The sequence below is a fragment of the Sminthopsis crassicaudata genome, chromosome 5 (assembly GCF_048593235.1).
Source record: "Sminthopsis crassicaudata isolate SCR6 chromosome 5, ASM4859323v1, whole genome shotgun sequence".
NCBI lineage: Eukaryota > Metazoa > Chordata > Mammalia > Dasyuromorphia > Dasyuridae > Sminthopsis > Sminthopsis crassicaudata.
Window position 1 is genome coordinate 250689223 of NC_133621.1, and position 21439 is coordinate 250710661.

Consider the following 21439-nt stretch of genomic DNA (forward strand, 5'->3'; position numbering starts at 1 on the left):
TTCCCACAAACTAGTCTGGTCTAGTCTGAGTGATCTTGTCTGCTAACAAATCCAATACCTTTGGCATCTGGTTAGTAATTTCAACCCTGGCATAGAGTCTAATGAGCCTATTCAGCATACAGATTGGGGTTCTGTATCCCCAGCTCTCACCTGGAGCCATTTATAACCCCAACTTTTTGCATGCCCAATAATTAAAGTAGGTTACCCTTCATAAATAAAGATGGCTATCACAAAAGTTAGCAATAGCAGAAAGGCTAAAAGAAACAGACAGAAATATGCGTCTAGCAACAGATAGATTACTAGGCCAAATACTCACCTATTTATTTAGGATATAATGACTACATATTTTCAGATTGAAAACTACAAAATCTTATATACTTGAATTGTGCTCATGGCTTCTATTGCCACATGCTCTGACATGATTATAATAGCATCAAAATTGGTCCTTTGGCCTCAACCTGAGAGCACATGCATGACAGCAACAAAGCATCCTTAGCTCAGTTTGACTTTAGATAATTGATCACAATAACAATCCTATCTTATAGCTATACCCAGGAATAATCAGGTGAGTTTTTATTCAAAGGAACACATTGAATTGTTCCTTTGAATTGAGAAACTGAATTAGAAGGATCCTATCTTAAGTGCATACTAAGGTTGTCCTCCCAACTCTTAACCAGATATTAACTTTTATCTGTGACAATTCAGGATCACTTTCCTCTGAGTAGTTTTCAGATGATGGATAATTGGCTTGATGATCCATCAGACAATCATATTTGAATTTAAAACTCCAAATGTAATGCTGGAGAAACTGAGCAACATAGAGATTAGAAAACAATTTAATAATTTATTTAATGGAGAGATTTACTAGGACCAAATGGATCGATAGTTTGGCCCAGTGCTGAACAAGACTATCATCTCAAAGAATCCAGCAGTGAATGTCAGATACAAGATTCTTTTATAAGGTAACAAGAATGATGACATAATGGGGGAGGTACCTGGATAAGGATGACCTAATAGGGGGAGGCACCTAGGATGACATAATGGGAGGAACTGGAGAGACTTCTGATATTTTAATGACATCTAAAATGGATAAAGACCTTTATCCCATAAAAGATTAAGAGGGAATGGTTATGACTTGAGGCAGAGTAAATAGGACAATTAGGGAAACTGGGTCAGGACATTAAAAGGGAACTGTGGCACAACACAAATAATATCAGCTACAGTCCCAAGAGATTTTATCTCTAATAGCAAGTCTCATAAATCAAAGCTTTAGGTGAATTTAGCTCTTAAAGATCACATATCTTAAATAAATATTGACTATAATGTTACATTGATAACAGTAAGATAGGGGCAGCTAGGTGGCACAGTGGATAGAGCACCAGCCCTGAATTCAGGAGGACCCGAGTTCAAATCTGGTCTCAGACATAACACTTCCTAGCTGTGTGACTCTGGGCAAATCACTTAACCCCAGCCTCAGGGAAAAAATAAAAAATAACAGTAAGATTCATCCTAGAAAGTTCACAGTTATCTTCATATCTAAATGGATGGCTTTAAATTCAATATCACACAAATCATTTTACTTTAAGATGCTCAATAACCAATCTATATCAAAACATATTTAGATATCAACCATGTTCAAAGGGACAAAGATAGACCATTGTTCTCAGAATCTCCCTAAACAGTGGGAACAGCTTTAAGATGACTCAATATAACCAATTAAAAACTCACATAGAATATAGAATATACTGTCCTAACTTCATATTAAAGAACCCTATCAAAATTAATATTAATAATTTCTTCATCCAAAAAGTGTTCATTCAACTTCCTCTAATCAAGGAATCTTTTTTAACTTTTCTGGAAATATAAATAACAGGTACAAACAATATTGTTAAAATTGCTCTAAGTACAATTAATCTTCCCTCTTATCAAAACATTTAGTAATTGCCTTGGTACAAAGCCAATTTTAGAGGTTATAAATTATCCTTAACAGTCCATTCTTGAGATTCCCTCTCAGCTCCTTTAATCCTGGTATTATCAGTTTCTGGACTGCAGTCTTAGTCATCTGTAACATCTGATAAGGTTCTTCCCACTCTGCGTCTTCCAAGACTTGTAAGTGCTCACTTTCCTGAAACTGCAAACTCCAAAGGTGTTGTCTAGATCAACAATCCTTGCTTCCTAAGGGCTAAAAGGAATGAGGACACTGCCAGTATATAATTCCTTAAAAAGTTATCCTTTCTCCTTCCAAAAAAAGTAAACCACATAGCATCTCATATGGGCAAAATACCAGCTCACTTTCTGGGACAGTTCTAATTCTTTAACAAAGCAATAGGCAAACATTTGAGACAAAACAATTTGGAATCTAACATCAATTTATTAACCCATTTCTTAAGAATCTGATTCATTCTTTCCATTTTTCCCTGATAAGAGCAAATGCTCGTGTATGAAGTTGCCACTCAATTTGCAATGTCTCCCTATTATTTCTTATAAAGTCTTAGAAGTAAAAAGTATGGTCCATTATTGAAATCAATAGTCTCTACCCATTTGTTATGCACAATTTGTTTCAATATTATTCCACTAACCCCTCTTACAGCATCAGAGCTCAGAGGAAAGCTTACACCCTGCCTATTAATATAACCTGTAAATATCTCAATTTTCCCACTAATGTCATTTCAGTAATTTAACTTGAATATTCTGGAGACAGGCTCCCTCAATGCATTTAGATATAATTTGTTTTATAATTACACATCCCTATATGCCAGATTTTCTTGCTTTTATTTCTTTGTTAAAGGGAGAAAGCAAGCAAGCCTTAAGATTCAGAATGTAGGTAATATCTATATAAGTTTGGAGCAAGTGTCACAAAATTTATACTACATATCTAAAAGGGCCCACAAAATGTTAAAAGCATAGCTCATACAATTTTGACTGCCCAATATACAATTTATTTTTATTTTTTTTTAAATAATTTTTTTAATTCATTTTTCCAAATTATCCCCTCCCTCCCTCCACTCCCTCCCCCCGATGGCAGGTAATCCCATACATTTTACATGTGTTACAATATAACCTAGATACAATATATGTGTGTAAATACCATTTTCTTGTTGCACATTAATTATTAGCTTCCGAAGGTATAAGTAACCTGGGTAGATAGACAGTAGTACTAACAATTTACATTCGCTTCCCAGTGTTCCTTCTCTGGGTATGTTATTTCTGTCCATCATTGATCAACTGGGAGTGAGTTGGATCTTCTTTATGTTGAAGATTTCCACTTCCATCAGAATACATCCTCGTACAGTATTGTTGTTGAAGTGTATAGTGATCTTCTGGTTCTGCTCATTTCACTCAGCAACAGTTGATTTAAGTCTCTCCAGGCCTCTCTGTATTCCTCCTGCTGGTCATTTCTTACAGAGCAATAATATTCCATAACCTTCATATACCACAATTTACCCAACCATTCTCCAATTGATGGACATCCATTCAACTTCCAGTTTCTAGCTACAACAAAAAGAGCTGCCACAAACATTTTGGCACATACAGGTCCCTTTCCACTCTTTAGTATTTCTTTGGGATATAATCCCAATAACAGCAATGCTGGGTCAAAGGGTATGCACAGTTTGACAACTTTTTGGGCATAGTTCCAAATTGCTCTCCAGAATGGCTGGATTCTTTCACAACTCCACTAACAATGTATCAGTGTCCCAGTTTTCCCACATGCCCTCCAACATTCATCCCAATATACAATTTAGAAAAAGAAAATTTAGAAAAATTTAGAAAGCAACATCATACCTTAAATATATTTCTTCTAATTAGGATATACAAATATGTGACTTCTTTAGATAAGTTACCAAAGGACTTTATACCCAACTTTAAAAAACTTAAAATCAAATCAAATATAGATTTAGTAATTACCAAAAGGGAACATGCAGAGCTCCCATTTCTGACATAAGAATTGTAAGAAGAGACTTAAACAATTGGTGACCTTTAGGACCCTGGGGGAAATTTTGGACCCAGATGTCCAGTTCAGGGGCTGTGGCCCAGTGACTAGTGTCTACCCTCCATGCCAGAAATGACAGGGAGTCTTGTTGAAGATGCTGAGACACCAACACAAACCTTAGAAGAATCCAGGAAAAATTATTCAAATCTCTGGAAAGGAGAAAAGCATGGAAAATCCCAGAGAGGGCATTTTTTGTTTGGTTTAGTTTAGATCATTTTTTTTTTTTTTTTTTTTTTCAAACACCCTTTCAGGGTGTTGATCTCCACCAGGGAGAAGAGAATCCCAAACCAAGAGCTTTGAGACTTGGGTTACAAATAGGACTAGGTGGGACTTAATAATAATAATCAAATCCAATTAATTGAAAAGGAAATCACATCCAAAAGAAAAAAAGTGACTTAACAGAAGAGCCAGGATTAGATCTGATGCTCCTGATCTTAATCCTGCTCTCTTGGCCCCCATCTTATGGCCTCTCTTTTCACTGACTCCATAATATGTAACAAGTATATGTAAACATTGCGAGATATTTGTCCTTCATTTTAAAAAGGACAGAGACATCATGGGCTGATAACTCAAGCTTGAATTGGATTTAAGTGAAGCAGAGTTGCACAAAGTGATCACCCTTACTCTCTTCCAGAGTCATTGAAGTTCAATAAACTTACATAAAGCTATTAATAGATAATCGGATTGTAAGTACCATAAGAGTGAGAACTATTTCTTACCCACTGCCTTGAATGGCAACTGTTCAAAAAAAAGTTTATTAAATAACTATTAGATTATGGTGGGCAAGTAGATGACTTTGGGACAGCTAGGTGGCAGAGAGGATAGGGTATTGGTGTTAAGACTGGAGTCAGAAGGATCTGAGTAAAAATTATTAGTTGTAATGCTGGAAAAACTGAGGCAAGATAGAGATTAGGGAGTTTTTTATATTTTATTTGAGAGGGAAAGATTGTCTGGGGACAAAACAGCATCCATGTTGACCCCAGAAGACTGAATGGGATGTGAATCTCAAAGCATTCAGCATTGAATGAAGAATTCTGGGCATTTTTATAAGACTCTAGTTATCAGGGAAACAAAGGCAGGGTGGAATGAACACTGATGAGAAGGAATTTCAGGAATGAACCATAAATTTGGTTCTAACAGGTTGAAGGTATGGAAGGATCATAAATTCTGATAAGAGGGGGTGAAGAAGGTAGTCAAGCTAGAGACAGGAAGTCTGCAACAAGACTTATGCTTATCTCTAAATAACCTTTATGGCTCTATGGAATGCTAATGGTCAGGGCTCCCAGCCCTAATTTATATCAGTTCTAATGGTCAGGAAGGCAACCAAGAGGACCGAGGCAGAACAATTTAGGGAAACTGAACAATTCAGGAAAACTGAGGCAGAACAATCAGGGAAATTGAGACAGGACAATTAAAGGAAATGTGGCATAACACTGTGACCTGGGACAAGGCACTTAATCCTGTTTGTTTTAATTTTCTTGTTTATAAGATGAGCTGGAAAAGAAAATGGTAAAGCATTCCAGTATCTTTACCAAGAAAACACCAAATAGGGTCATGAAGAGAGCTCCCAATGGTGTGAAAGGCCCAGGACTTGCTTCAATAGTGTGGAATCAGAGTAGATCCACTGAAATGTATTTTACAACAGTGAAGCAAGCCTTTAATTTAGTCTGCTCCCACTGGAAAATATTCCCATTGATAAAGGATTGAGCTTTGTTACAAAAAATGAGATACACATCCAAGGTGAATATGTGGGAGTTAATTGCCATTCAGAACCCTTTTGCATACTGTATTTTGGCTCACAAGCAGGATGGGACTGGCCACATTAACTTCCCCAGGGAAATAGTGACACACCACTTAGTTTCTGATTAATTGCTTTTCCCAGAGTTATAGGAGCCAGAACCACTCACAACATAGAAAACGAGGAGGAAAATCCCAGGTCAACATAGCTGAATGGCTGCAAAACTTATCTGACATCCATTTAATCATGTTACAGAATCATAGTTCAGAATTGGGACTCCACTGGCCATGTAGCTCAACTTGAGAATACTGGTCAGTATAGCTAGGTAGTGCCATAGTGCACAGAACTCCTGGGCCTGCAGTGAGGAAGACTCAAACAGTTACTAGCTGTGTGATCCTGAGCAAGTCACTTCACCCTGTTTGTTTCCTCATATGTAGAATAAACTGGAGAAGGAAATGGCATGGAGTGACAGAGCTGAACACAATAGAAAATCACTGAAAAATAATGAAACACTAACACAAAAGAAAGCCCTGATTCCAGGAGGCCATAAAAATACAAGCTACACACTACCTACCAGAGATATGACAAACTTGAAATGCAAAATGAGACATGCTTTCTGGGACACAGACTATGTGAGAATTTGTTTTATTTAACTACACATATTTGTTAAGGTTGTTTTATGTTTTTGTGGACAAAATGTGAGAAAAGATAAATATTTTTTGTTAAATAGAAATAAAAACAAAAAAGAAATTTTATACTCTGCCCAATCATACAATCACACACACTTGTCCATACACAATTGTTTGTTATGTTCATATCTCAAATATTTTAAATATTTTTGTTCTAATAATAAAATGCACACTTTTATTGATTATAGCTAGCATTTATATAATGCTTTAAAGTTTGTAAAGCACTTTACAAATATGATCTCATTTAACCTCACAGTAATCTAATGAGGTAAATATTATTATTATCCCCTTTTATAGATGAGAAAACTGAGGCAGATAGAGGTAAAGTGACTTGCACAGTTATATAGCTAATAAGTTTCTGAGGCTGATTTGAATGCAGGTTTTCCTGACTCCAGACCTGATAGCATTTAGCTGCCCCACCGAATTCTGCCCTTTGTAGAAGTCTTGTGATGTCTTTCTTTTACTTCCCAGGTATTTCCTCTAACTTCTGTTTCTCCAGAAATGCTGGACTGTACCATTTATTCAACCAATAGTGGTCCTCAAACTTTTTAAATAGGGGGCCAGATCACTGTCCCTCAGACTGTGGGAGGGCTGGACTATAGTAAAAACAAAAACTCACACTGTCTCCGCCCCTCAGTCCATTTGCCATAACCCAGAAGGCCACATAAACATCCTCAGAGGGCCCATCTGGCCTAAGGGCTGTAGTTTGAGAACCCCTGAATAGACCATAAGCAAATTTTTGTTTGCTTCTGTATAGTGTTCCTCTGTATTTCACATCCCTTTCCACCCCACATCCAATTTATGGCACCCCTAATGGCATCTTCAAAAACCGTGTCCTCACTTCCAGGAGGTACTCCTATTGGCATGGTTCTGTATGCCAATTCACTTTAAATACTCTGCTCTAACTCTCCAAAGATTTCGCATCCTAATAAACTTTAAACTACAGTGATAGTGTTTATATTCATACAGGATACAAACGCTTAAATTGCAATGCAAAATTAATAAACAAGGCAATTTGACTTTAGCATAAAATCAAAGCATAATGAAACATAGTAGTTCTGTTCAGAAGGGAGTTCCAGCATTAAAGCATTTATTTAAAAAAAAAATCTGAAAATCAGAGCTGTAAGAATTCATACGCTTCTCCAAGACAACTAAACAAAATCTCTATACTTTAAAGAAATGATCTCAAAGTCCTCCCTGTGATCTTTTGGGTACTGTAACTTATGTTTGGTCCTGTTGAGCATTGAGAACTGGGGATGGCTTGGATGCATTTGTCATTCTACATCAGAAGTTGTTTTGGGGCATCTGCCATACTCCCTGCCTTGTTTGTGAGGCTCTCTGATCCTTGACTTCCCTTGGATTAGAGCATTTTATGGCTAATGTCATTTTCTAATGCCTAGGCTGGGCTGTTAAAGTTAATCCAATCAGATTATTAGCTAGAAGCCCTCATCCTTCTGGTTCCTCTTTTGGTTCCTAACCTCTCTGTGTGTTGCTTAAAGTTCTCACAAGGGAAGCTTAAAGAGGGAGCCAGACTTTTGATTAAATTGATGTGGAGAACACCCAGAAAAGGAACCTGCCTATGCCAATGTGGGTCAGCACATTCTCTTACATTTCTACTTTTCTGAAAGTTGCCGAGGGTACTGAATGACAAAGTAACTTTCCCAATGATCATGTGGCAAATGTGTTATAGATAGGATTTGTAACTCCTGCTCTGAGGCCCGTTCTCTAACCACTATGCACACCATCTCTTATGCTTGCATACAGCTCTTTAATCAGCATACAAGAAATGAATTCATTTAAAAGAGTTTAAAATCAAATTAATGTCAGTGCATCTGGCATGCATATTTTCATCCTGCATGCTGTTACATCGGTGCCTACATCAATTTCCCAGTGGCAGGAAGGCCTAGATCCAATAAGTACAGCTCACTACATCTGCTCCAAGCAGGAAGCTGTCAGAGCTTTCTCCTTCATAGCTAAACCTCTTCAATAGATTAATTTCCAAGATGTTGATGAGACTTAGGAACCCAAAGCTCTTGGCTGCTGTTTCCAAAGAATAGCATTAATCTCTATAAAAATAGGATGGCAGTATTCCGGAGGAATCTTGATCCCAAGCGTCCAGCTTTCCACTTAGAAGCATGCCATCTAGGTGATGTAGAGAACAGTGTTGGGAACTAGAATCAAGAACTCTTGAATTCATAGCCTACTTTAGACATAACAAAATGAAAATTAGTCATCCTATATCATGGAATCTTGAAATTTTAGAGGCAAAAAGGACCTTAGAGAAATTTGAATATTTACTCTTTCTTGAAATTATAACTTATTTTGTATTTTTTTCCTTTCCCCTTGCAACTAGTTTATCTTCCTTTAGAACAATCCATAAATTTTATTGGTTTTAGAGCTAGAAGGGAACCTAGATGTCATCTACTGTAACTTCCTCATTTTATTGATGGGAAAAAAAGGATGAAGTGAAAGAAGGAAAGAAAAAAGGAAGGAAGGAAGGAAGGAAAGAAGGAAGGAAGAGAGGGAGGGAGGAAAGAAGGGAGGGAAGAGAAGAAAGGACAGAGGGAGGGAGGAAAGGAGAAGGTGGCATACCGGCAGTGCAGAGAGCTGTGGGAACCCTCTCTGGCCAGTGCAGGACCAATGATGTGAAAGAATTCATGAACCTGAAAAGTCTGACTGGCAAAAGGGAAGTTTATTGTGTTGGTACTGAGAAGCCAGCTTTGCTTTGGAAGACTGAGTCCTCAGTTGCAAGAGGTCCTGGCAGAGAAATAACAAGAGGTTATCACTAAGAAGGTCTCTTCACAGCGAGCAGGAGTCCAGATAAGCAGCTATGCCAAGAGGAGAGGTCCCTTGGTAAAGCACACTACTTCAGATTTCTGCAAAGATAAGAGTTTAAAATTGTCTTTTTCATAAGAGTTCTGAGACTAGGATTTCCATTGAATGAGATTCCTTCAATGTTGTCACTGCCCCCAGGCTTAGATTTCCAGTTGAATGAGCTAAGTAGGGAGTGGTTCTGAATTAATCTTAATGAAACCACTTAGCTGCCCTGAAGGGTGGGTCTCTGTCAGAGGAGAGTTTCAGAGTTCACCCCAAAAATCAAGAAAAAGTTTCAGAGTTCACCCCTGTCACTTTCTCCTTCAAGCAATCACCCCAAAATCATTTGGGGTAAAGGAGTAAAGGTCTCTTCTGTAACTGCTTTGAGCTGGTAAGATGTCCTTGAGTTTACTGGGAGTTCATGCTAGGAGGTGTTTGTCCCAGTCAATTATCCCATCATCTCCAGGCTGGAGGAGCACTTGAAAATTCATAGTTTGACACCTAGAGGAAACAAATCTCAGGAGATTAAAAGTGGGGTGTCATCCAGGGCTAAAATGGTGATGTTTGGGAATGGAACCTAAAAAATTTATCCGGTCCTGTCTGTGGACTGCCTTAAGAATGATGATAGCCCACTTAACAATGCTGAACACCCCCACTGCTCACCTGATTCCCTAGCTGAAAGGCTGAGGAGTTAACTAGTGGCACTGGCTGTAGAATGCTAAGGAGTTAATTGCTGGCAGGGGTCTTAGAATGCTAATCAAGAAAAGTAGGAGAGAAAAATGCTAGGAGCAAAAAAAGTTCTTATCCTTAGCAAAAGTATTAATAAAATCAAAAGCAGTTTTATTAGCCACCTACTTCATTGTGGCAGTAAGGTTGGAAAGGATGTTCTAAGTATCCCACCCAGGAGGACTAGCAATGTTTGTTGTGCCACAGTTCTCTTTTAATGTCCTGACCCAGTTTCCCTAATTGTCCTATTCAATTACTCTGCCTTAGGTTATAATTATTCCCTCTTTTTTTTCCTTTTTCTGAGGCTGGGGTTAAATGACTTGCCCAGGGTCACACAGCTAGTAAGTGATAAGTGTCTGAGACCAGATTTGAACTCGTTTCCTCCTGAATTCAGGGCTGGTGCTCTATCCACTTCGCCACCTAGCTGCCCCAATCATTCCCTCTTAATGTTTGATGAGATAAAGGTCTTTATCCATTTTAGACATCATTAGAATATCAGGAGCCTCTCCAGTATCTCCTCCATTATGCCTGTTTCCATTAGGTCTTCCCCATCCAGGTACCTTCCCCATTATGTCATCGGTCTTGTAATCCTATAAAAGAATCTTGAATCCGACATTCAGGGCTGGATTCTTTGAGACAATAGCCTCATTCAGCCCTGGGACCAAACCATGGATCCATTTGGTCCCAGTAAATCTCTCCATTTAATAAATTCTATATTGAATACTCTCTAATCTGTCTTACTCAGTTTCTCTGGCATTACATTTTGGAGGCCCCAGCGAGATGTTAGAAAATGAGCAGGATTAGAGATAAGAGACTTTCTGGCCTCTGCCTTGGGCCTTGGGTGACTGAGGATCTGAATTCTTGGCCTCAAGAGGCCAGGCTCCCCTGAATTTTTTTTTTCCCAGAGCCTCTGGGAAAGAGCAGTTTCCAGCCACAACAGCTTTATTTTGGTTTTTATTTAGTTTATTTACTTCACATAGGGTTGATCAGAATTATGGTGCTAAGACCTTCTAGAGTTATTTATCAATATTTCTAGAGTTAATTATCAAATAATTCAATGATTTGAATAGTCAGAAGAGAGTGTGGAATGTTGTGTTCTCTTTTAATGTCCTGATCCAGTTTCCCTAATTGTCCTATTCAGTTACTCTGCTTTAGGCTATAATCATGCCCTCTTAATGTTTGATGAGATAAAGGTCTTTATCCATTTTAGACATCATTAGACTATCAGGAGCCTCTCCAGTACCTCCCTCTATTATGTCACTTTAGGTGCCTCCCTCCATCATGTCATCCTCAATTTAGGTTCCTCTCCCCATTAAGTCTTCCCCATCCAGGTACCTTCCCTATTATGTCATCGGTCTTGTGACCCTATTACAAAAATCTTGTATCTGACATTCACTGCTGGTTTCTTTGAGACAATTGTCTCATTCAGCCCTGGGACCAAACCATGGATCCATTTGGTCCCAGTAAATCTCTCCCTTTTAAATTATTAAATTGTTCTCTAATCTCTATCATGCTCAGTTTCTCTGGCATTACATGCTGTGTCTTTCTTTAAGAACCAAAGAACATTTCCCCAAAATCCCCACTTTTGTCTCTTTGAAGGGGTAGGGGTGGTGTTTGAGATGCTGGCATTGTATACAGTGAAAAGAGCACTTAAATAGCCAAAATGTAAGACTGATAGTGCTTAAAATGTCTCAACAAAGACCAGAAGCCATTTGAAACCTCTACAAGGGGGATTTACCAATCTTCCCCTGGGTATATACCCATTCTCTGAATCAGCTTTAGTCATTTCTGCTGGAGTAGATAGTATCTAGAGCTTCTTTACAATTATCAATAATTTCTCCCAATTGATATGTGTCAGGGAACAGGATAGCAGGATATAGGGTACGACCTACCCTGAGAGTCAGGGGTATCCAGCAGGAGTGCCTGACATCTTGTAACTCACAAGCCACTGGTGCCCTTTGGCTTCTACATGCTCTGGATTAAAAATGCGGGGTTAAAACTTCCAAGGTCAGTTTTGAGGTCTCTTCAATTACAAGGGCTTGGCAGCCACTGTTCTGAGGCAGAAAGGCCATCCTAGAGAAACTGAGTCTAGTTTCTTTGAGAAATAAGCAAAAGGTCTGGGGTCAGATTCCAGAGTTTGAGTCAGGTCCCTCAAAGCCTGTCCATGCTTTTTATCCACATACAGAGTGAAAGGCTTCTCCAAGTTGGGCAGGGCCAGGGCAGGGCCAGAGATCAGTTTGGTCTTCAGGATTTTAAAAGCTTTGGCCTGATCAGGTCCCCACTCAAGAGGAAGATTATTGGGACCTTGAATAGAATCATAGAGAGGTTGGACAATAATTCCAAAATTGGGAATCTAGATCCTGAGAAGCCAACCATGCCCAAATATTTGACAGACTGGCAGGCAATGTGGGCTTTGGATAAGGAGACTCTCAAAGCTAGAGAATAGAAAGTAGGTATGGGATCACCCAAGACATGGCCCTGCCTTTTAGGACTGCAAATAAGATAAGACTGCAGTTAAGTTTCTCAAGATCTCTTAACTCTCTAACTAAAAGTTCATGCATAAAAAATTTCTCTGGAGGTCTGAGAAGAGAAAATTTCACCCAATTTCACCATTAAGTCACACTAATGAGGGAAAGAAAAGGAGGAACCCCATTTCTCGGCGCATAGATCCCATGAGGCGCAATGTCCCCTGTAAATGAATTTACAGGCCCAAAAACCTAGATTGATAAATAAAAGGTTTATTGTAGAAATTTGGAAGTAAAGCTCAGTTAGAAAGACGCCAGGGGTGGCCGCTGGGCGGGCAGGAACCCCTACATGGCTAGAAGGATACCATGTGTTGGCTGGGAGGGCTTCTGCAAAGAGGGAGTTATGTCTCACCTCTTTTATACCCAAAAGATTGTGGGCAGTTCCAAGTTCTTGGTGGGCTTTTCAGTTAGCTCAGATCAGGTGAGGGCTGGGGGAAGCTGAGCTGATAGTGGGGTTGGGCCTGGATATTCAAAGGGTACCTTTGACTAGGATTTGTGAATCAAGGTCAGCCATGGGTCGGACAATTAGAAAGGAATTTTAAGGGGACCTCCACCCTCATCAATACCAGGAGGGAATAATAAATGAGCATTTAAAAGACAGGTCACCAATCTGTCAAGGAAGAGAAGAGATCTCAAAAACATCTCTTAAGTTCCTCTGCAATCATCACCCGAATGGGGGTAGGGATAAGAGAGACCAGAGTGCCAGTGAAGAAGCCCCTCTCATAGCAAAAAGAAATTCAATGGTCCTTTGGGCCACATCCAGGGATAGCCAGGGTTCTGATGTCAATATCGTGTGGGAGCAAGGGGAAGCTTGACCAAGCCCCAAATGCTTGTAGGAGGGCAGGGCATTGGGGAGACAGCTCGTCCCTTGTAAGCAGTCTTTCCTCCAGTGCTCCTCCTGCTCAAACTTAGGACAAGGACTGGAGAGTCCTAAAGCATAGACCTCTGTGGTTTCCGGAAATAGCAGCCAAGAGTAGAGACTTTTCTCCAAATCTCCCTTCAATTCCATAGCCTCTCTCTTTGACAAAGCCTGATCTCTATCATTAAAGACTCCAACAGCTGTTTTTAAGGGAGAAATTTGAGGGACCAAATCTGGCTTCTGCAGTTTCCTCTGTACATCTGTATATCTGGGGCAGGTTGTTTAACTTTAACATCAAGGAGGGTGTTCCTCTTGGACCCCTCAAGAAGCTAAGTGGGGTCCCCAGAGCAATGGCCAGGTTTCTGGGAGAGATTAGAATCAGTATCTTGAGGAGGAGAAAAAAAGCTGGAAGTCCCAGGATTTGGTTCAGGTGACAGAGATAGAGTTAAAAAGATTAGTTCCTGTTCTGGAAGGGATTCAAAAGCTTCCTGATATGAACTGCATAGGAGTACAGAGGGGGGTTCTCTTGTCCCTAGAGGGGCTAGGAGGGAATTTGATTTCCTTCCAACAAATTTAAGCACACCCTACAATGCTGTTTTAATTTAAGCTTTTTAAGTTTGAAATCTTTCAAGCTAAATTTGTTTCTGCCGTAAGGAAGGATCCTTAGAAACAGAGGTGTTTTGTCCCATTTTGCCACAAGCCTTATTTTCCCTGATTCTATAACTCCAGATTTTCCAAATTCCTGGTCAGGGAACCAAAATGATGGGGTTAGTAGCAGTGCAGAGTTATGGGAACCCCTCTTTGGTTGGAGACACAGTTTCAATGTGAAAGAATTCATGAACCCCAAAAGTCTGACTGGCAAAAAGGAAGTTTTTCCTACCTTTGCTAGGAAGACTGAGTCCTCAGTTGCAAGAAGTCCTGGCAGAGAAATAACAAGAGGTTATTACTGAGAAGAAGGTCTCTTCACATCGAGCAGGAACTCTGCCAAGAAGAGAGGTTCCTTGGTAAAAGCATACTACTTCAGATTTCTGCAAAGATATGAGTTTAAATTTGTCTTTTTTACAAGAGATCTGAGACTGGGATTTCTATTGAATGAGATTCCTTCAATGCTGTCACTGCCCCCAGGCAGCTTTCTAGCTGAGTGAGAGCATTTAAGTTCCAGCTAAGTAGGAGTGGTCCTAGACTAATTTTCAATTCAATAAGAGGGTGAAGCTAGTCACCACCAAGATAACAAAATGAAGCCACTTATCTTAATTCCCTAAGGTGGGTCTCTCCCAAAGAAGAATTTCCCCCCCAAAAAATCAGGGAGGATAATTTCAGGGTTCTCCTCCATCAAAGGAGGGGAGAAGAAAGGAAGAAGGAAATAAATACATATGATAATTTCTAACTTTTAAAAGTTGAAAACTTACTGAAGAATAGAAAATATTCAGAAAGACTGAGGAATCATACATCAACATGAATTAATTAGGAAAGAAAATACAAACGATTCACAAATATAGTCTTCACAAATAGGTTTTACATATAAAATTACATCAGCACCCTTGTGGATTTATAATTTCGTATTTGTAGCTGTCTTAATGTTACTCTTTAATTTCATTTTCAAGCAAATATTTACTAGGTTTCTTCTTCATTATTATACTTAAAATTATAATACACTTCCTTCTCAGGTATTCTGCCTCTTGTTTTCCTAATATGGCTCCAAATGACAGACAAAGGAGTGGGCTGTTTGGTGTTCTCTTTGGTATCATGAGTTCTGAGCTGTAAATAGCTCATAAATGTACCACATCATTCATGAATTATTCATCTTTGTCCATACTTTCTATAGAACATTATTCATCAAATTCACATCCAATGTACTGTATTCAGATTACCTTTCTCAGTGGATCATTAAGGTAGCCAGCTACGCAGCCTTGAAAAAAAGGTTCCAGAGAATTTTGACTATAGAGACCATTTTTTATCATATTGAAACATTTTCATTTGCCTTTTTCTGTACTTATCAGAGCCATAGACATGATGAAGTGGTTGTCAGAGAATATTGGCAGCCTTTGAAGCACAGTCGCTTTTGATGGATTGGAATTTTTAACTGATATTAAAAGTAATCTTTGTACACACCTGGCTTGCTTTCCAATTTTAGGTCCAAAGGCAAAAGGCCGATTCATGCATAGTACAGATGAACTGAATTAGGTTTAGGTGAAGGGCTTTCTTCTCCTGACCACCCTATTTAGACCCTGTAGCCTAGGGCTTTGTTCAGTTTTGTTTGTCTTTTCTTTTCTAGATGATGGCAGAAGAGTCCCTGAACCCTGAAATTTGAGCCACATGACCTTGGATGCAAGATTCCTGGCCAGATGTTACAATCAGCTTAGCTGGATAGCCCTGAGAAACCTAAGTGTGAAAGAAAGCCAGAGAGGTCACTGTTACAAAATTTGGGGGTTTCATGCTTTGTAGGAACTAAATGGAGCTGTGAGTTGAATTCCCCCTTAAAGATACCCATAACTGGGAGAGGAGTGAAATGTAACAAATTCAGTCTTTAGGCAGTGAAAGCCAGAGTGGTCACTGTTATATTTGTATGTGTGTGTAATCAAATTGTTTACCCCAAATAGGAAGGAAATTCCTTGAGATATGAATTGTTCCTTTTTTTGACTTTGTGCCCTTAACAGACTCACTTGAGTTATGTCCAGAAGCTTCTACAAAATAAGAGAGGAGGGAGACAAAGAGAGAGAAAAAAGAGATAGAAAATATAGCAATAGCAATAGAGAGAGACAAAAGAAAAGGGGAGGAGGAAAACAAAAAGAGAAGAAACAGGAAAGGAGGCACAAGGGAAGTAAGAAATAGGGGTAAGCTACAGCAGAGAAGAAAAAGATTGATAATGGACATTGCCTTCCTTCCCAAAACCATCTTCAAACAGAAGACTCAGGTAAACCAACTCTTCCAGGATTGAGGGAATTTCTTCTGCTCTTAGCCCAGCTTTCCTTCCCTATGTCTGTCCACTAACAAATACCATAACATGTAAACAGCTTGCTTCTTTACTTTTCTAATAATTTGATTTTGTCTCAACCATGAAAAAACAAAGAGGTATTAGCTTGAGATAAAGATAAATTTAAATAAGAACAGAGAACAAAACCTTTCCCTAAATTTTGGGAATTTTCCCAAGTGGGATATATGAGTTAATGTTAGTGTGCTCCTAATTGGGGTTTAATATAAACTCCTCAAGTCAGCCAAAGGCAGGACCATGTCAATGTGAAGGGATGATTACATTGCCTATAAACTAAAAAAAAAATTAAGTTTGTTTTTTTTTTTTTTTAACAGGGCAGTTTTTCTCAAAAACCATATGAAACCAAGTCTGATGGAATGAAACCACTCTCCAGCCAAGTTAGACTGGAAAAACTTCAAGAAAGGTCAGTCTTATTGGGATGAAAAGGGTGTTGAGCACACCTCAGCTAGACTCTGGGAAAACCAGGGAAGAGGATGTTAATCACAGCAAATCAGCAACTAATACCCTGAGTTCTGGCTAGGTAGAGGAGCAAATCAGTGGGGTAGCTTCCAGTCTCAGCCGGGAAACCAGGCTGTTCCCTGAGCTTTGCAAAGACAAGTGCCCCCCCCCTCCCGGCTGCTCAAAGCCAAGGTTCAGAGGTGCAGAGGAAGGTTGGCGCAGTGCTCCCTTTAACACAGGAACAGAGATCAACCTTAAAAATAAAAAAGAAAACAGCAAAAGAAAAGGAAGGAAAATGAGAAGAAATAGAAAAGAAAATTGACCACACAAAGCTGACAGAGCAGTCCAAAACACAAACTCAGATGAGGACAGAATATCCATAGAAGAAATCTCAAAGAATGATATAAATAGGTCTCAAGCCCTAAGAGGGAATGGAAATGCTCATAAAAGACTTTAAATGGCAAATAAGAGAAGTGAAAGAAAAAATGAGAAAGGAAATGAGAGGTATGCATGAGTCAACAGTTTGGAAAAAGAAAGAAAAAAACTGTCTGAAGAAAAAAAAGGTTTTACTGAAGAAACAGCAAAATAAACCAAATGAAAAAGAGATACAAAAGATAACTGAAGAAAATCACAGAACAGGGAAAATGGAAGCTAATGATTTGGTGAGACAGCAAGACAACCTAAAAAGAATGAAAAAAAAAAAAATGGAAAAAAATGTGAAATACCTCATTGGCAAAATAGCTGATCTTGAAAACAGATTCAGAAGAAACAATTTTAAAATTATTGACCTATCTGAAGACCATAGCTAAAAAAAAAAGATCATTAGGAAAACTGCCTTAATATTCTAGAAACAGAAAGGGAAATACTCATTTAAAGAATCCCATTGATCTCTTATTGGAAAGAGATCCATAAGGAAAACGCCAAAGAATATTGTTGTGAAAATACAAAAATACAAAAATAATTCAAGGATTAACAGTCGGGATTACCTAGAATCTAGCAGCTTCTACAATAAAGGAACTAAGGGCCTGAATTAATTACCCAGCAAGACTCAGCATCATCTTTCTTCAATGAAGTAAGACTCTTTCAAACATTTCTATTGAAAAAAAAAAACAAAAAAACAGAATTAAACAGAAAATTTAATCTATAAACACAGGACTTGAGAGAAGTACAGAAAGGTAAAGGGGGGAGGGGGAGAAATACACACACACATACTATTTAAAGGTTGAATTGTTTACATCCCTAGATGGGGGGGGGGGGGGGGAATATATATATATATATATCTGTAACTCTTGAGAACTGTATTTGTCACCGGGGCAGACAGCAAGGAGAGGGAAAAGAGAGACATCACATGAACTGAGGGTGTGGTTGTAAATGGATTCTGATGTGATGACATTAAAGAAAAAGACACTAAGGAGTGGAAAAAGATCTGTTCTGGAAAAAAAGAGGAAAAGGGAGGTATAATGGGACAATTAGATGAAATAAATGAAGAGGCACAAAAGACCTATTACAATTGAGAGAAAGAAGGGGGGGTAGTTTTTATAGGATGCATGTGATTAAATAAAGAGTGATGACTGTCTACCTCACAATTATACTCTCTACTTCGATACCCACAACCACCTGGTGTAATGAATGAATGAATGAGTTAGCATCCCTAAGATGATGAGGAGCCAAAGGGTCTCAGAAGTTCAAATAACTGGTAACTGGGAAGGATATATATCACTAATTAATCTTAGTAAAAGTCTGGAGGCAGCTAGATGGGTCAATGGATAGAGTGCTAAGCCTCAGGGAGACCTGAGTAAAAAATCCAGGCTCAAAATATTTACTAGTTGAGTTATTCTGGGCAAGCCATTTAACCTCTGTTTTTGTTCATCTGCAAGAGAAGAAAATAGCAATTTAACACCAGAAACAGGGTCATGAAGGGTCAGACTCAACAACAAAGTGTAAGTAAAATTTTAAATACATTTTTACAAAGAGAAAGAGGATAGAACATTTCAAATATGTTTTTCTTTCCATAAAAGAAGATTTAAAGATGGAAGAAACTTTGAAAGTAATCTATTCTACCTCTTACCATTTTACATTTTAGGGAATTGAGACTCAGAGAAATTAATTAATTAAACATATGTCAGCCAGATAGTAAGCATCAGAGGCAGGATTTGAACACTAGTACTTCTTATCTAAAGAGGGATAATAGCTATTTTCATATTTGAAGAAGTCTTTTTAGAAGAGGCTAGAACCAGAGAATCAAAGAACTTGAATTGACTTTAGAGATCATCTTGTTCAACCACCTCACTGTTTTGGGAGACAATTGGGGTTAAGGGACTTGTCCAGAGTCACACAACTACTGAATCTTTGAGGATGGATTTGAACCAGAACAGGAGAAAGGGTGGTGTCTATACACTGAGCAATCTGGCTGCCTCTTCTACCACTTAGTTGCACAAATGAGGTATATAGGGTGTGACTCCATGTGGTCAACCTAGAAACAATGGGAAGAAATTTCAAAGTGATATAGGTAATTCTGTTTTTGTTTGTTTGTTTGTTTGTTTGTTTTCCCTGAGGCTGGGGTTAAGTGACTTGCCCAGGATCACAACTAGGAAGTGTTAAGTCTCTGAGACCAAATTTGAACTCGGGTCCTCCCGAATTCAGGGCTGGTGCTCTATCCACTGTGCCACCTAGCTACCCCAATAAAAATTATTTATTAAAAAAAAATAAAAAGTAGAAAGTGGAAATTCTCATTCCAATTTGAAAACCTGGCAACACATCTGTGTGATATCAGAAATATGGGGATATGTTTGAGATTCCATAGAATCACAGGATTCAAGTTTTAAGAGAACTTAGAAGTTATCTAATCCAGCTTCATTTCAAGGAGTATTACTGCCTTTACCCCCAATTTTATTCTGCTCACTTCCAATGTCCACATTTTTATTAATAAGCCTCAAATTTGATTAATGTTACCATTACTACAGAAAGAACAGGATTCCTTATTAATCTCAGAATTAGTGATGTTCCCATTCTAGATTTATTTCGTGGAATTAGAGGCCTATTTCCTTTTCACAAAACAATTGTCCAAAAGTAAGTACATCAATTAAGACTTTCACAAACTCCTTGTCTCATTATGTAGTCCATGTGAGGATACTAACTTAAGTTCTCTCTTCCTCTATATATCACAGGTTCTGAAATGCTGGCCTTCTCCTTCTGGAATATGGTCATTAGTAGATCAATGCCAATTGGCAAGAAGTCTCTAGTGAAGTTCTCCAGAGATCTATGTTTAGCCTTATACTATTTAACATTTTAATCAATAACTGAGATAAAGACAGTCATATTGGCAGATGACTTAAACCTGGAAGAGATAGCCAATATTTAGGATGACTGAATCAGGATCCAGAAGATCTCTAAAGGCCAGAACATTAAACTGGATCTAATGGAATAAAATTTAATAGGAATAAACATAAAACTTTATTGTTGTTGTTGTTTGTTGTTCAATCATTTCAGACAACTCTTTGTAGCTCCATTTGGAGTTTTCTTGGTTAAAAAAAAAAAATCCTGAAGTGGCTGGCCATTCTTTTTCTAGATCATCTTATAGATAAGGAGACAAGGGGTCAAGGGTTTAGGATCACAAAGCTAGTAAATGTCTGAGGCCACAGTTGAATTCAAAAAAATGAGTCTTCCTAACTCCACTCCTAGTGGATAGAACACCCACCCCTTCCTAAGGTCTCTGTCATTTCTAAAAACTAAGAGGGAATTGAAGAGAAAGCTTCAAATGAGTGAACTGAAGAAAAAGCTCATGAAGATATTGATTCTTATTTTGGCTAGAGCAGAGTTTATTTTGACCCATTTTCTTCAGCACTTGATTGTATTTTGCTGGATTCCCAGAACAATCTTCTCTTCTACTCAGTTCAGTCTATACTAAGCAGTCAGACCTCAATTCTGAGATGTCCTTGAGAAGGGTATCCCAGAATCGACAACTTGGCAAGTGTATTTTGTTTGCATGTCCTTGTTTCTCTTGGCTAAATACTCGGTTTTCCCACATAGGTGTACAATTTCTATCAAATAATGTTCATTACCTCAATTTAGATTTGATCACTGAAGCTCTCTGGACCTCAATAATCTCCTCTGTAAAATTAGAGATTTGGGTTCAAGGTCCAAAATCTAGGGCTCTGGTACAATCTGAGCAGAAATGAGGGAAATTTGGGGAGCAATTTTAAACTGAACAGAATCATAGATTTTTGAAAACCATCTGAAAATGTTTTAAAAGGTGTATACCTTATAAACATTGCTATTTCATAGCCATAGAGCTAGAATTCGACTTAGAGATTGTCTGGGCCAGGGATTCTTAACTTGAGATCTACAGACTCCTGGGAAAGTCCTTATGAATTGATTTTGGCAGTCCAGAGGGAGTCTATACTCAGAACAGAAGGAAATGGCATCTTTATTTTCAGTAACCTCAGACTGAAATTTAGTATTTCCTTAAATTATCTTGAAATATAATTCAGAGAAGAGGAACATAGATCTCTAACACACACACACACACACACACACACAAAGTTAAGCACCCCTCATCTAGGCCAATTTACACTTTAAAAAATTGAAATTACATAAGAGTCACTTAACCCCAATTGCCTCAGCAAATTAATTAATTAATTGAAAAAAAAAGAAAAGAAAAGAAACCT

General features: G+C 38.4%; 1 protein-coding gene and 1 long non-coding RNA gene across 3 annotated transcripts in view; both read right to left on the minus strand.

The window, feature by feature from the left end:
• Positions 1–21439, minus strand: part of BBS10 (Bardet-Biedl syndrome 10) — a 152701-nt gene that overhangs the window by 89493 nt on the left and 41769 nt on the right. The gene's annotated exons all lie outside the window — the stretch shown is intronic.
• On the minus strand, positions 825–20830 carry LOC141544527 (uncharacterized). 2 transcript variants are annotated; one of them, XR_012482639.1, is made up of 2 exons: positions 17811–20830; positions 825–14260 (listed from the first exon to the last, which is right to left on the minus strand). It is a non-coding gene; the product is annotated as an uncharacterized LOC141544527 (long non-coding RNA). The 2 variants fall into 2 exon arrangements; XR_012482638.1 differs by having other exon boundaries at positions 17759–20830.